The sequence below is a fragment of the Hippopotamus amphibius genome, chromosome 5 (assembly GCF_030028045.1).
Source record: "Hippopotamus amphibius kiboko isolate mHipAmp2 chromosome 5, mHipAmp2.hap2, whole genome shotgun sequence".
NCBI lineage: Eukaryota > Metazoa > Chordata > Mammalia > Artiodactyla > Hippopotamidae > Hippopotamus > Hippopotamus amphibius.
The window spans coordinates 168,098,297-168,112,286 of NC_080190.1; the positions used below are offsets into that span (position 1 = coordinate 168,098,297).

Consider the following 13,990-nt stretch of genomic DNA (forward strand, 5'->3'; position numbering starts at 1 on the left):
CTTCCCTCGTCTTCCCCCAGCCTTTGTCTGCCCCCTTGGGGTTCGTGCATCTCCTCATTCGACAACGTTTACTGAGCACGACTGCTTCCCCAGACACAGAGGAGGCACCAGGATCACAAAGGTCTAGAGGACGTGGACCTTACAAAACTCAAGTAGTTCAGCATGGGTGGAGGTGGCAGACGGCACACCAGCACTTGCTGCCCCGGGCCTTTGCCCCTGGAAACCGTGCCCTCCCTTCCATGATGTCTTCACTGGTTAGATCACAGTCCCTCCGTGCTCTCTGAAATAGTGTGCTCAGTGTATACCTCTTCATTTTAGTATTGATAGCATATGACTTAGGTTGGTTACAAGTTGCCGTTAATAACCAAGCCTGTGCGTAATCACGTTCTATAAATGATTTCATTGAATCCTTATAACGATAAGAAGGTGAGTGTCATCTCCATTTTACGAAGGAAGATGCTTAAGCTTCAAGAGGTGAAATCACTGAGTAGGCTCCGAAGCCCTGTAACTGGTGGAGCCAGTTTTGAACCATCCACTCTGATCCAGGCTTTGTTCCTGACCGTTCTGTGACGCTGTCTGTTCTGTGGACTAGTGCTCACTCCCCATTAGATTAAAGGCTCCTTGAGGGCGGGGGCTAATTTTTGTTACCTTGTATTCCTACAAGTAACCCCACAACACTGAGTGCTGGCCCGTGTTGTGATTGATAACCTCCCCTCCTGTCTCTAACCCACCCTGCCTCAGGTTCCCTCCTGGAGAGATTCTTTGGCTGTGGTTCTTTTGTTTTTGTTTTTGTTTTTTTAATTTTTTTAAAAATTATTTTATTTATTTATTTTGGCTCTGTTGGGGCTTTGTTGCTGCATGCGCAGGTTTTCTCTAGTTGTGGCAAGTGGGGGCTACTCTTCGTTGTGGTGTGAGGGCTTCTCATTGCCATTGCCTCTTTTGTTGCCGAGCGTGGGCTCTAGGCACATGGGCTTCAGTAGTTGTGGCTCACAGGCTCTAGAGCACAGGCTCAGTAGTTGTTGCACACGGGCTTAGTTGCTCCACAGCATGTGGGATCTTCCTGGACCAGGGATGGAACCCGTGTCCCCTGCATCGGCAGGCAGATTCTCAACCACTAAGCCACCAGGGAAGTCCCTGTAGTTAGGTTCTGAATCTTCCTTTGTTCAAGATATTCCAAGTTGAATAAGTACCTGTGTTCATTCAGACACACTGGCTGAGCATCTGCTGTGCTGCAGACAGTGGAAACGCAGTGCTGGTGGACATGGCAGTCTGCTGGGGAAGTGGGCAGGGAAGGCGCAGTCGGGCCGTGACAGACATGGCACATGGGAGACACACGGATGCCAGGCAGGGTGGTGGAGGTGGGAAGGGTGCCAGTAGGGGTGTAAGAACCAGTAGAAGGTAACCACATAGGGAAGATCTTCTTGGAAGCATCATACCCAGCTCTGTCCTTTACCAGCTTTGTTACTTAACCTCTCTGAACTTCAGTCTAAGTTTCCCTGTCCATAAAGTGGACACAATAGCGAGATCTGCCTCAGCACTGCTGTGAAGATGAGGAGCATGCCTGGCACAAACCTGGGTATCTGCTCGTGTTTGTTTATGCAGATGCTTGGATTATAAGAAAACATTTATCTAGAAACTTCGGTTAAAGAAAGCAATAGATGATGCTGTCTGCATGGGCAAGGGACACTTAATGAAGGATCTTGCAGGCCCTGCTAAGAAGCTTAACTGTGGTGAGTCCACCTTGAAACGTAGTATCCTTTTCAGCCCAGGAGCTTGCTCTCCTGCATCTCCCTGGGCAGAGACAGTGCCTTTTCCAGTCTGTGTTCCAACAAGAGCTTTTTACTAAGCTCTGTTTGCACTGGTTATTGATCTGATAGCCAGACAGGGAGAGCCTTAAAAAACAGGGGCCTAACCTTTTCCTCCTCTTGTTCCATCTCTTAGCACAGTGTTTGGCAGCCTAAGTGTTTATGGAGCACATCAGTGAGTGTGGAAGCATGACAGTGTCGGTGTGATCAGTGGGATTCCTGACAGGCATTGTTGGGGTGGTTAGGAATAGTTAGCAGAGACCCAAAAAAAGGAAGAAAAAGGTCACTCATGTATATAGTGTTACAATTCAGATAGTCTAACTCAAAATTGGACAGTAATTCTAGTTATGTGCAGAGAAACAGGTCCCAGAATTTAAAACTGACAATTTGACGAAAAAAATTAAAATGTAGTCAAAAATCTAGCCAAGTTAAGCCACTTTATAGGTTATATGTGATAAGTATAAATAATAAAGTTTATTTCGTGTGCAAATCATATCTACTATTTATAGTGATATACTATTTATATTGATCAGAAAGGAAAAAATCCATCATGTTTAAAATAAAATCTGCTTTATGCTCGATTCTGTTTCCACCTGTGAGAAAGGCTGTGGGACATTTTAAAATCTGAATTGCATCCCCCCCTTGTCTAATGGAAGATCCCATCCCGTTGAAGTGGATTCTGAACAAGATTCTTATTCCAAGAAGCTAGTTACCGTGCAGGGACCAGCACCGAGTGCTGTAATTGTTCTTCTTGTCTGAGTGTGAGCCTCCGAGGCTCCCAGTGCACGGTCGCGGTCCTGCCTGCCTTTCCAGCACCCACTCCCCCCACCGCTGCTCTCGACCTCACTCTGTGCCAGCCTTGCTCTCGAGCAGCCCTCAGGGGGCTCTGATATCTGTGCCACTCTCTGCCTGAAATCACACTTCCTTACTCTTCCCCCCACCTCAATGAGGCTGGTCGTTACTGGTCTGTCCAACTCTGGAGTGAGACTTAAAACATCACCTCCCTCAGGAAGTCCTCCTTGTCCCAGCGTCTCCACCTCTGGCCTGGTTGCAGAATCCCTACTGGAGGGCCCTGATGGCTCTGAATCTGCAAAACAGGGTCCTGTGATTGACTGTTTCCTCTCCTCTCCACCCTCCTACCCCAGCCCCAAGTGTGAACAGCCTCAGTGCAGGTACCATGTCTTAGCGCAGCCATCATGTATGTGGTGAGTGAAATGAACGAGGTGGTGCAGTGTCTCCTGGTACAGGACAGTGGATTAGGACTTCATCGGCCTCATGGGGTCAAGTTAGAGTCATTCTTCCATTGGACAAGAATTTGCCAGGTTGTGAAATGTTGTCATTCACACATGCGTGTATGTATATAAGAGCTCACCTGACCACCAAGGCAAGACCCATTCCTTTCCTCACCTCCCCACGTCTGCTCCCAAACACGGTTCCTAGCACCTAAGAGGCTCTTGGAACAGGGAGGTGGAATCAATGAGCAGCCGCAGCCGTGATGGGAGCAGGGCTGGAGGTGTCATCCTGAAGCTGGGTCTCTGCTCTCTTGCTGCTGACGTGTCTGTCTTTCTCACAGCGGCACCACTTCAGCTTCTTTAAAGGTGGAACCATGTCTCATTTGACTTTCCGTCCAGATCCCAGCGAGTGCCTGGCACAAAGCGGGGACTGACTGCCTGTGCTCACTGAGGCATGAATGACTCAGTGAATCAGTGAGCACAGGACCCTGTGATTCCTACAGCACTGACCTGAGCACTTCTCATTGTTCATTTGGTTTATCAGTGGAAATGAGATAATTTACTTCGGTAAGCTCTGGCTTTTTCAGTGGGGAAAGTGAAATTGGAAAACAAAAATATGCCCTTTATTTAGTAGGTGATACATCTGCTTGGTACAGAATCCAAAACTTCGGCAGGAGTGTGCAATGAAAAGTTGATCTTAAGTCCCACCCCGACCTCAAACACCCAGAGGCAGCTAGCTGTTGGTCTTGTTTTTTTTGTGTATTTTTCAGAGAGAGTCTGTGCAGAAGCAAAGTGTATGTTTTTCTAATTATTACTATTTTTTACATACAGAACAGTAACACTGCTTTCTGCCTCTGTGTTTCACTCTAGAGTATATCTTTGAGTTCATTTTCTATCATTTTAAATTATAAAGGTATGTTTTTCTTTTTACTGGCTGAATAATATTTGTATGAATGAACCATAATTTAAACAACTGTTGGCAGAGACGTCATTTTGCTTCCAGTATTTTGCACTCATTAGAAAGCATAGCCCCTCATCTCTGTTCTTGTGTGCGTTTGTATACCCCTGTAGACGAAGTTTCTAAAATAGATTCATTGAGTCCTTACATTTTCTTATGGTTATTACTGCGTTGCTCCCTGTGGAGGTAATGGTGCATCTTAATATGGTTTTCTGAAGGAAACGTGAACGTGCAGTGCTGTACTATCCGTTCTGACATACAACTGTTGGCACCTACAGCCACACCGAAAGCTCCTCTGTGCAAAGTGGGTTCACAGTGTCTTTCCCGCGGTGGTGGGCTGGTCCCCGTGTCAATGAGTGAGGGGAGCTCTGGACGCACCTGGCATGTCCTGCAGGGATTGTTAAAGATCACCCTTCCTCAGGCTCCCGGTGGTCTCCACTCATGCCTAGAACCTCCTTTCACGAGCAGATGGAGTCTGAGGCCGGCCTTCAGCAGCAGGCCCTGTGCTCAGCACTGCGGACACACCCGGGGAAAGGGAGGCCTTGCTCTTGCGGGGCCCACGGTCTCTCCGAGGAAACCAGCCTCCAGCTGGCCCTTCTGTCCTCCCTCTCTGCCCACCTCGTCGTCTCCTCTGGGTCCTCAGAGCCTACAGGTCCCCAGGATCTTCTCTTTCTCCTTCTGCCCAAAACCCCTTTTCTCTCTTCACTCTGAGAGTCCTGGCTGATAGCGCCCGAGTGGCAAACCCCTCATTCTGATATGCTGATGGACACGTGGCTTGTCCTGCACCCCCAGTAAGTCCTCGAGGGTCAAGAGCAAGTCCGTCACGTGTAACTTGGACTTGTAGTCATCAAGCCATTCAAGAAATATGCATTGATGAATTAAATGATACCCTGATCAATAGATACACTGTATTAGCTGTTCACCTCTTTAAAGCATTAGCCTTTAAAATAACAGTCTGTGCCTGGCCCGTCCTAGCACACCGGTGCCGTGTGCGGGCCGAGGCTCACTGTCCCCAGCACCGCGTGTGGTCATGGCAGGCCAGGTGACGGCAGAGGGGGTGCAGAGGCTCAGGTCACAAGCTCTGGCCGAGAAAGGGTGAGGATGGAAAGGCTTCACAGAGGAGGAGAAACGTGAAGAGGGCTTTCAAGTTAAGTCAAAATCTTGAAGCAGACAAGGGAGGAGGAAATGTCAGAGGTGACAGGCTCCGCAGGTCGGGGAGGCAGGGAGGGACATCACGTGTCTAGGGACAAGTAGGTAGGTGTTGGAATGTAAGGTGCCAGTGCCGGTGCCGATGGAGGGAGAGGCAGGTGGGGTTGGCAGGACCGGGTCACAGGGGCCACGAAGAAGGTCCCCTCCTACCCCCCTGCCCGAGCAGCTGTGACCAGAGCCGTGAGGAGGAAGCATGGTGGTGGCCATGTCTCCATTGTGATTAGGTTCTCTTTGGTTTCCTTCCGATTGCCACTTGGGTTTTGAAACAATTTTGTTGTAATTAGCACATCAAAATATATTGTTGTTTGGTGTTAGTTAATAAATTTTTTTTTAAATATACCTGAAAGCTGAGTCTCTTCTCAGGTGACAAGAAGGCAAGGACAGTGCCAGTGTGTATCCATAGGAAGTCACCACACTTTTTAATATTGGAAGTTCCATATGAAAAAGTCCTGGCCATTCTGAGAGCAGACCATAAGTGTCCTAGTGGGTAGTATTCTGATCATCCTCACACTGCTGCATCATTCATCTGCCGTACTGAACAGGAATACTTTATGTCCTTAATTTCTGTAATACTGTTTTGCATTGTTTTCCATAAGTAATCTCATTTCTATTAAATTTCACCCTGCCTGCTTCTTCTGCCTAAATCCTGCCATTCCCAACAGAGTGTAAATAATTACTTGTTTCTTGATGTATACAAATATATTTCATTTTCCTCTCTTTCAGGAACTTTCCTTCCAATTATGGACTGTTTAAGAATAGTCAACTCACCAACGTGCCTAGTCAGTAAACAAATTCACTTGAGAACTGGAAAATCATCTCTTTTTTTTGCACAATTTTGTGGTTCATGAAATGTTTTATAAAACAGTATACTTTTTAATTTGGAAAGCCTGTTTAAAAAAGGGAAAGAAAATCAATCTCACTGTCTCCTAATAACAGAAAACAAATGATTTGTGTATTATTTAATAAAGGCTGCCCATCTCAATCTCTTCTACTTTAATATAAACCTAGAAAAACAAAGGCTTGTTATTTCAGCCCAACTCTGAACTCTGCACACTTGAGAACCATATACGGCTGCCACTCACTGCAAGAAGTCAAGACTAGGCACAAATTCCAGATTTGAAAAGGATTTATCCATCTCAGTTATGGGGCGATGAGTATGAATGTGTTATGCCGAAAGGCTGCTGCCGCATAAAGGGTTAATTCCAGAGGCTTCTGCGGAAGCAGAGTGGCACTGCCAGAGTGGAACCCGACTTCCATTCCTCTGTAATAAAGGTCACCATCCCCGCGGACAGTACTGTTCCGTTCCTTCTCTTCTCGTCATTCACGGGTGCTTTGTGATTTTAATTCAGCGTGCCCCGGGAGGATGCGTTTTATTCCTTCTGCTAGAAGCTCACACAACACGCTTCCTAGCCTGGGAATTTCGAAAACAGTCTGTGCACTGTTAAAGTGTCACTTTCTTACCTCAAAGACACGTTTCCTCAAGGAATTCACTTTTCACAGGGTCTCGTGTTGGGAGCATTGTGTTGAAAGCACAGAACAACTTCTAATAGGTTCGCTTTTCTTATGTTCTCATGATACGTCCTGAAGACATGATCTTCCTCTCCTGCAGTGCACTTGTCAGATACGTGTTTCTCCATCTCAGAGGTGCAAGGAATGAAGGCCCATGTCCCAGAGGGTGCACTGGGTGTGGGCGCCCATCAGAGCACAGTCAGCACACCCCTCTGTGTGGCATTAATTCTAAACAAGGAAGAGCTTCAGGACGTGAGCCAGAGGGTCGTAAATGGGGAAGAGTTTGAGCTCCCTTTTCCTACTGCAGCCTTTCCCTACTGAGTCGGAAAACTGCAAGTGAAATCCCAGGGATTTGAACCTTCTGACTCACCTCCTGTCTGTTCCCTTCTCCCGATCCCACTCTTGCTACCTTCATCTTGGCCTCATCCTGTGCTGCCTGTGTCACTTAATTCACTGCACGCACATTTACTGAGAATCTCCTACATCCCTGCCTGTGAGAGAGCAGAGGGCATCCTGCTTCGAGGAGCTTACATTCCAGTGGGCAGAGCCAGACCATCACCCACAAACCAGAGGCTGCCAGGCAGTGAAAGAGCTGGGGCGACAGCACAGTCACAGGAAGAGAGGTTAGACTTGACCTTGGGCCATAAGGGAGTAATAAGGTGACGTTTCAGCCAGGACCTAGAATAGTAAAGAAAATGAGTCACGTCAAGACACTAACAGTGCCAGCATCCTGAGGTGGGAACACGAGGGCTGGGGGAGCCACGAGGATGTGGGAAGGAAGTCAGGGCGACGACGGGGCCAGAGCGTGGAGGGCCGTCTCTGAGCTTTACTTCAGCAGGAGCCGTCAGCACGTTGAGGAACACCGTCGGACGTCTCTTTCAGCAGAATCTCTGGCGTCACCACGCTGAGAGGCGGCTGTAGTGGAGCAAGGTGGGGGGACCCGTTAGAAACCCCTGCGGTGAGGGTAAGAGGGAATGCTAGCATGGCCAGGGTGGCCTCCCTGCAAGTCCCGAGGGCTGGCCAGACTTGAGACGCACTTAGAAAGAAGAGCCGATAAGACCCAGCCTACAGGTTGGATGTGAGGTCCAGAAAAGTAGCAGTTGGATGATGCAGAGATTTTGATCTAGAGCCACTGGGAAAATAGAGTCGCTTCCTTCTGAGATGGGAAGATTGTAGAAGGAACTGTTTAAGATTCAGATCTGGACTTTGAGGGGAGATCGCAGCGGGAGCTGGGGATTTGAGAACCATTAGATTGCAGGTATGTAAGGTGTGTTCCGAGTGTGGACATCAGGGAACAGGCCAGGGAATGTACAGCATGTTCAAGTCAGTGAGGTGGCCAAGAACCAGAGCCCAGGAACGAGCTGCCAGGAGGTAAGGAGAGAACCAAGAGTCCTGCCCCCAAGGCACATGTAGAAAGGGTTTCCCGGAGGAGGGCCGTGACCCTCTGCTGCAGGGGGCAGGCGGCGTGAGGAAGACTGGACACGGTAGGTGCATAGAGGCCATGCTGTGCTTCAGAGTGAGAGCTGGGGCAGGCTCCGGAGAGAATGGGGCAGGCAGACCTGGAGATACTGGGGTTCGCCTCCCGACCACTGCAGTGAAGCCAACATGGCAGTAAAGGAGGTCACAGAGGTTTTGGTTTCCCAGTGCGTACACAGTGCCGTGGAAACATGTTAAGTGAGCAAAAACATCATGTCTAAATAAACAAAATACATACTTTAAAAATACTTTATTGCTAAGAAATGCGAACCACCATCTGACAGCACAGGGTTACCACAAACCTTCCATCTGGAGGAAATGCAGTACCTGCGAAGCGCAGTAAAGCGAGGCCTGGCGGTGCGGTCACCTCTTCCAGGGAGTCCGCTTTGAAGCGTGGCTGGAGAGGGCTGTGGGGTCAGGATGAGAAATCTGAGCGTGTGGGGAGAGTGAGGGTGCCGGGGAGGTGCGGTGCCGCGACAGCACAGGGACGGGCCTGGCCGACAGCCGCGCGGGGGGTGGGGGTGGGGGGGCGGGGCACTGGGGACAGCTCAGAGGCCAGGGCCGGCACGTGCACCGGGGCGTCTGCTGCCACGGCTGTGTGAGAGCGCCCTTCAGAGGCGCGGCCGGCACCCTCGGGGCGCCCGCAGCTTCCCCGCTTGACCCCCAGGCCCTCGGTGAGTTGGCCCCACCTTCCTGTCCAGCCTGAAACGCCCCCTGCGGCCGCCGTCAGGGAGCTCTGACTTCTGCACACCAGGCTGGGGAGGCCTGGCGCCCCACGCGTCCCCTCCAATGCTGTGCACCGTGTGCCCCCCGGGCGACCCCCTCACGGGGGGCTGCTCCGGGCCTTCCAGCCAGACTGATGGTCCCATTCATCGCGCCTCACCTCCGCACACGCACCCTGTCGGCCTGGCCGTCTCTCTGCTTCTGCTGTAGAGTCACCAGCCTCCTCATGGGTCCTGTGCTGGCTTCATGGCCCTGCAGGACCCGCTTCATCAGGGTGACAGTGTCCCCAGCTCAGCCCTGGGCCGGACCCCTAGCAAGGGCTCTCTGAATGTGACTCCTCAGGCCTGGGGAGGAGGCGTGGAGGGCAGGGTTAGCACAGAGCAACTGGACAGAAGTCTTAGGATTTGAAGTTCAGCTTTACGTCTCTGCAGCTAAGCTGGATTTGGTTCATCTCAGCGGGAGTTCCTCCTTGACTGTCTGTCTTGTTATCAGCAGCTTTCAAGCATGGCAGGCTGAGATAGCCATTCTAGTGTTCGATTTTTACACCATCTGAGCGACTTCCCGTGGTCTTAAAAATAACAGCTGATGGCTATTTCAATGCGTATTTAACTGTATTCGACCCTTAGAGCTAGGTTTTTAAAGGGGTGCCTTCGTGGAAGTGTGAAAATCATGGCCATTGTGCCAGAGGAGTTCTGCTTTCTGCTAGCCCAGCAGCCCTGCCTTCAGTGGGACTTAAATCTTCTGCAAAGTGACACAGGCATGGTGCTTTTGCATTGCATGATGAGAAGCTCTGGCAAAAGGATGCTTCTGTGCAGAACCTAAGAGCTTCTTGTCCGTGTTCCTGCTTCGTGGTGACTTCTAGAGTTGCTCTCCAGGCACCTGGCTCTGGCCTCTCTCCTGGTGCCCATGTCTGCGCCTAACTGCCTCTAGATGGCACCTTCCTGGGCAGCCTGCCCCAGATGACTTCTTGCCCTTGCTCTGCCCTTGCCCTAAACACACTGCCTCCAAATTGTCCCTCATTTTGGCTCACGGCGGTGACCCGGCACAGGGCATCCTCCAGAGCAGGGGTCCCTAAGCCCCGGGCCAAGGCTTGTTAGGAACCAGGCCACAGCAGGAGGTGAGCAGCAGGTGAGCGAGGGAAGCTTCATGTGCTGGTTCCCATCACTGGCATCACCGCCTGAACCATCCCCCCCACCCCCATGGGAAAACTGTCTTCCACGAAACCCGTCCCTGATGCCAAAGAGGTTGGGGACTGCTGCTCCAGAGATACAGCCCACTCCCTGCAGCCGATAACCTGAGTGCACTAGTTATCAGCTGCTGCGTAACCAGCATCCCAGCACTTAGCTGCTTAAAAGAACAAACGTTGACAATGTCACACATACCCTGAGGGTGGGGGATCAGGGACGCATTCTGGCTCAGAGTCTCTCACGAGGATGAAAACCCTCAGCAGGGGCTGTGGTCACTCCAGGCGGGAGCATCCACTCACCGACTCACTCACGGGGCTGTTGGCGGGAGGCTCTGGCCCTTGTCCCACGGGTCCCTCCACAGGCCACCGAGCATCCTCGTGACATGGCAGCCGGCCTCCTCCAGGGCAAACGGTCCAAGAGGGAGCGTCCCCGAGCGAGGGGGCCACAGACGCGGCCCTGACTTGACAAGTCACATCCCATCACTTCCTCCACTTGGTGGTGGTCCGTCCCAGCACCCCCAGGACAGCGTGGGGGTGACCGCTCAGGGTGGGATCTCTGGGAGGCGGGGTCGCGGGCCTCCTTGGAGGCTGGCTTCCTCCCGGGGGAGTTCCTTCACACCTCTGTGTGCTCCCTCCAAAACAGGAGAGTCCCGCCTCCCTCGGAGGGATTGTCAGGAGGCGGCCTGCACGTCGTAGGCACGTGTTAGCTGTGAACTGACGCACGTGTGAACGCGTGTGTTAGCTGCACACGCGCAGAGGCACTTGTCGTGGAGACTGTGGACGCCACTCCCGCAAAGGGAGCCCCTCAGCCTTCACTGCCATGACCGTGACCTCCTGAGGGCAGGACAGGGGCTCGCCCCTCCCCATGGCACCCACACCACAGCAGGCGCTGGTGAGAGGGCTCCTTCTGCCCACCTGCCAGTGGCGCCCAGGGTCCCCCGCTACCAGGCACTCGGTGTGCTGGGCGCAGCCTCTGCAGTCCTCATGTTGAAGTCACAGGCTTCTCTTGACCCTTGTAGCCCCTGGTGGCGGGGGGGGGGGGAGAGCCTTCGGCCCAGCGTCCTCGCTGGTTCTCCCCCTCCCTGCCTGCTGGTCCAGCGCCGTCACTCCTGGACGATCCCAGAAGCGTGGGCCCGTGTAGGCCTCTCCGCCTGGATTCTCTGGATTGAGAGGGATTCAAAGTTCATAATGGGAAATGACAGACTATTTTCATAATGAAAACACATGCCCTGTCAGTGTTGCTAAGACTGCACAGGCTAGATCCAGTCAAGCTGTGCCCTCCATTGCTCGACGTCTCCATCTGAAATGGTGCAAATGTATCGCAGGATATTTACCTCCCTAGGTATTTTTTCCTACATGTGTATTATACTGAATAATTTAGGTCAAGCTGTGGATACCTTAGAGAAACTTCCTTTTGCATTAAATATTGAGCAGTGTGCCTATTTTCTCTGCTTCTGACTTGCCAACGTGTTTCCTTTCCCCAGTGTTTTAGATTATTTTCATCTGTTACCAAATAACTCTACACGATTATCCAGATTTGTGATTGCATGATAAGCAGGGGACCTACAACCTCAGCCTGCCTCCTGCGTGCCCCGGGTCTGCTGGGTCGTGGAGCCAAGGCACAAGCCCCAGGGTTTGCCCCAGTCCCCACCGTTCTCTATTGCCTTCCAGCCCAACCACTGCAGGCATTTGCTGGTAACTATTTGGCCTCATTTGCTGTTTGCAGTTGATGTCCATAGCCCAAGCAATAAGGTTTTGTCCCACACCCTCTGCTGTGTGGTATGAGGGAATCAAGTTAGCTGGGAAAATTCACAACCCAGTCATCTCACTGTGTCACAATAGGATGGTTACTTGCACCTTCAGCAAAACATACTCCTGACGCCTGCCTCCTGCCTCACTGTGAGCTCAGCAGGTGCAGGACACACGAAGGAAGCAGTGCCTCGTCCACGTTCCCGGTGGGTCCTCTCCCCACCCCACCCCCACCGAGCAGATGGCCCCCAGCCCGGGAGACTGTCAGGGGCATCCTCCATCTCCCCTGGGGCTGGAGCAGCCTCTGCAGGTGAGAAAGGAGGGGCGCCTGCCACACTGGCCACGGGTGACAGGAGAAATGGAGCCTAATGCAGCAAGCTGACCCCCCCACCCCGCCCCCACCCCCCCAGGGCCATGCTGCACTCACCTCCCGCGGCCAGACACTCTGACACCTGGGGAGCTTCTCTCAACCAGGCAGGTTCTCATTCTCCTACTTTGCTTTAAGGCTGTGCCACCCAGAGCCTCCGGGGAGGTGGAGCTCCAGGGTCCTGGGCCCTCTCCACCCTTGCTGATGCCCAAGGCTCCTGCCTCCTTTCCTTCTCAGAAAGCAGCACGAGACCATCTGCATCCTGGAGAGCCGGCCTCTTGATCCACTGCCAAAGGGGCTCCACCAGGCACAGGGCAGGTGCCCTTGGTACACTGGGGGTGGATCCCAAGCAAAGGGGTGCATCAGGGCCCCCTACCCAGCCTTCTGGGCAGGCCTCCCAGGAGAGGGGCGGGCAGGGGTCTCTTCATGATGCCAGGCCCATGACGCTCGTCCCAGAGACGGTGCTCCTGTGCATGTGACGTGGTGCATGTGGCGTGATGACAAACCCCCCGAGATGGACCTGCCACCCCTCTCAGACCCACCACCCCCTGGCCTCCTGATCTGGGGACAGTCCCATGCCCATCGGAGCCTCGGGTCCCTCAGCGGACAAACGGATGAGAGCGCTAGCCTCGTGGGTGTTGCCAAAAGAATCAAAGGGAAGCCACGTCCCGCCTGGGGTGGGCTCTGGGGCTGAGTCGGGACCGAGGGGGAGGTGGTGCTGCCCGTGGAAGGACCAGTGACCGTGACCTGCGGCTGCGGGCCGTGCTGGGTGAGAAGGGTCTGGAGAACCACAGAGGGGAGAAGAGAAGGGAGCAGAGCCGCCCCAGCTCCAGCTCTTGCAGGACAGAGCGGGCACTTGTCTGCTCCGTAATGACTTTCTATTTTTAGACAGCAGCACGCTTCTCAGACTTGTGACCTGCTTTGTAAATAGATGCTTCACAGAGGAGAGGGTCGACACTGGGGGGCGGGGAGGAGGGGCTGACGGCATCGGGAGGGGACACCCGGGTGCAGCCTCCCTCTGCCTCCAGGATGAAATCTCGACCTTGAGTGGAAAGCCCTGAGAAAATCATTGAGTGGGGAGGGGACAGCGGTCCCCCAGGCCTCACCCCCTTTTCTGGGGCCACTTCGAGAGCATTCCCTGCGTAAAAGTTGTTTGCTTGGTTTTATTAGAATTGTGGTAAATGCAGCCAAAAAGGGAGGGACGTGGGGTCAGCTGATCATGGCCAGCCCCGCCTGAGGAAAAGGGGATCCGACCAAGATGCAGGAGGGAGGAAGGGGCTGCACCTCTTCCCGGCTGGGGCAGCAGCGTGTGTGCTCACCCGCAACCCGCTCCGTGACCCCGGGTCCCGGCCCACGTCCCCACTTGACTCCTGGGGGCCTGCCTTCCCGCCAGATGCTGACTGGCCCGAGATCCAGCCAGGCCGGGGCACCTGTGGCATTGCAGGTCCTCTCCCGCTCCTGAGGGGCTGCCCTCCTGCCATCTAGCTCCCGCTGACGACAAGCGAGGGGCAGTGGCAGGTGGGCCAAGGCACTCAAGGATGGACGTGCCCTCTCTGCCCAAGCTCCCCCGCTCAGCAACAGCGGGCTGAGGCTCAGGAAGGCAAACCCACAGCTGGGATGGGCAGAGCCGCCCTGGCATCCGTGTTTGGGTTGGTTTCTCTGACTCGGTCCTCATTCGTGCAGGCTGAGAGACCTGTGCTTTTCTCCACCACACGTGCTGCTGTGGGTTCTAGGACAGTTCTGGGGAGCCGACTTTGTTCTCTGAGCTTCAGCTGT

At 53.0% G+C, this 13,990-nt stretch overlaps 1 protein-coding gene across 2 annotated transcripts in view; it reads left to right on the forward strand.

Annotated features, from left to right (window-relative positions):
- The window catches only part of KHDRBS3 (KH RNA binding domain containing, signal transduction associated 3), a 154,608-nt gene extending 148,126 nt beyond the window's left edge, over positions 1-6,482 (forward strand). The window contains exon 10 of one of the 2 annotated variants that reach the window (XR_009053817.1): positions 5,928-6,482. The gene's annotated coding sequence lies outside the window, so the exon portion shown is untranslated. The remainder of the gene's footprint in view (positions 1-5,927) is intronic. The other variant, XR_009053816.1, reaches the window with a different exon arrangement.
- The last annotated feature ends 7,508 nt before the right edge of the window (positions 6,483-13,990 follow it).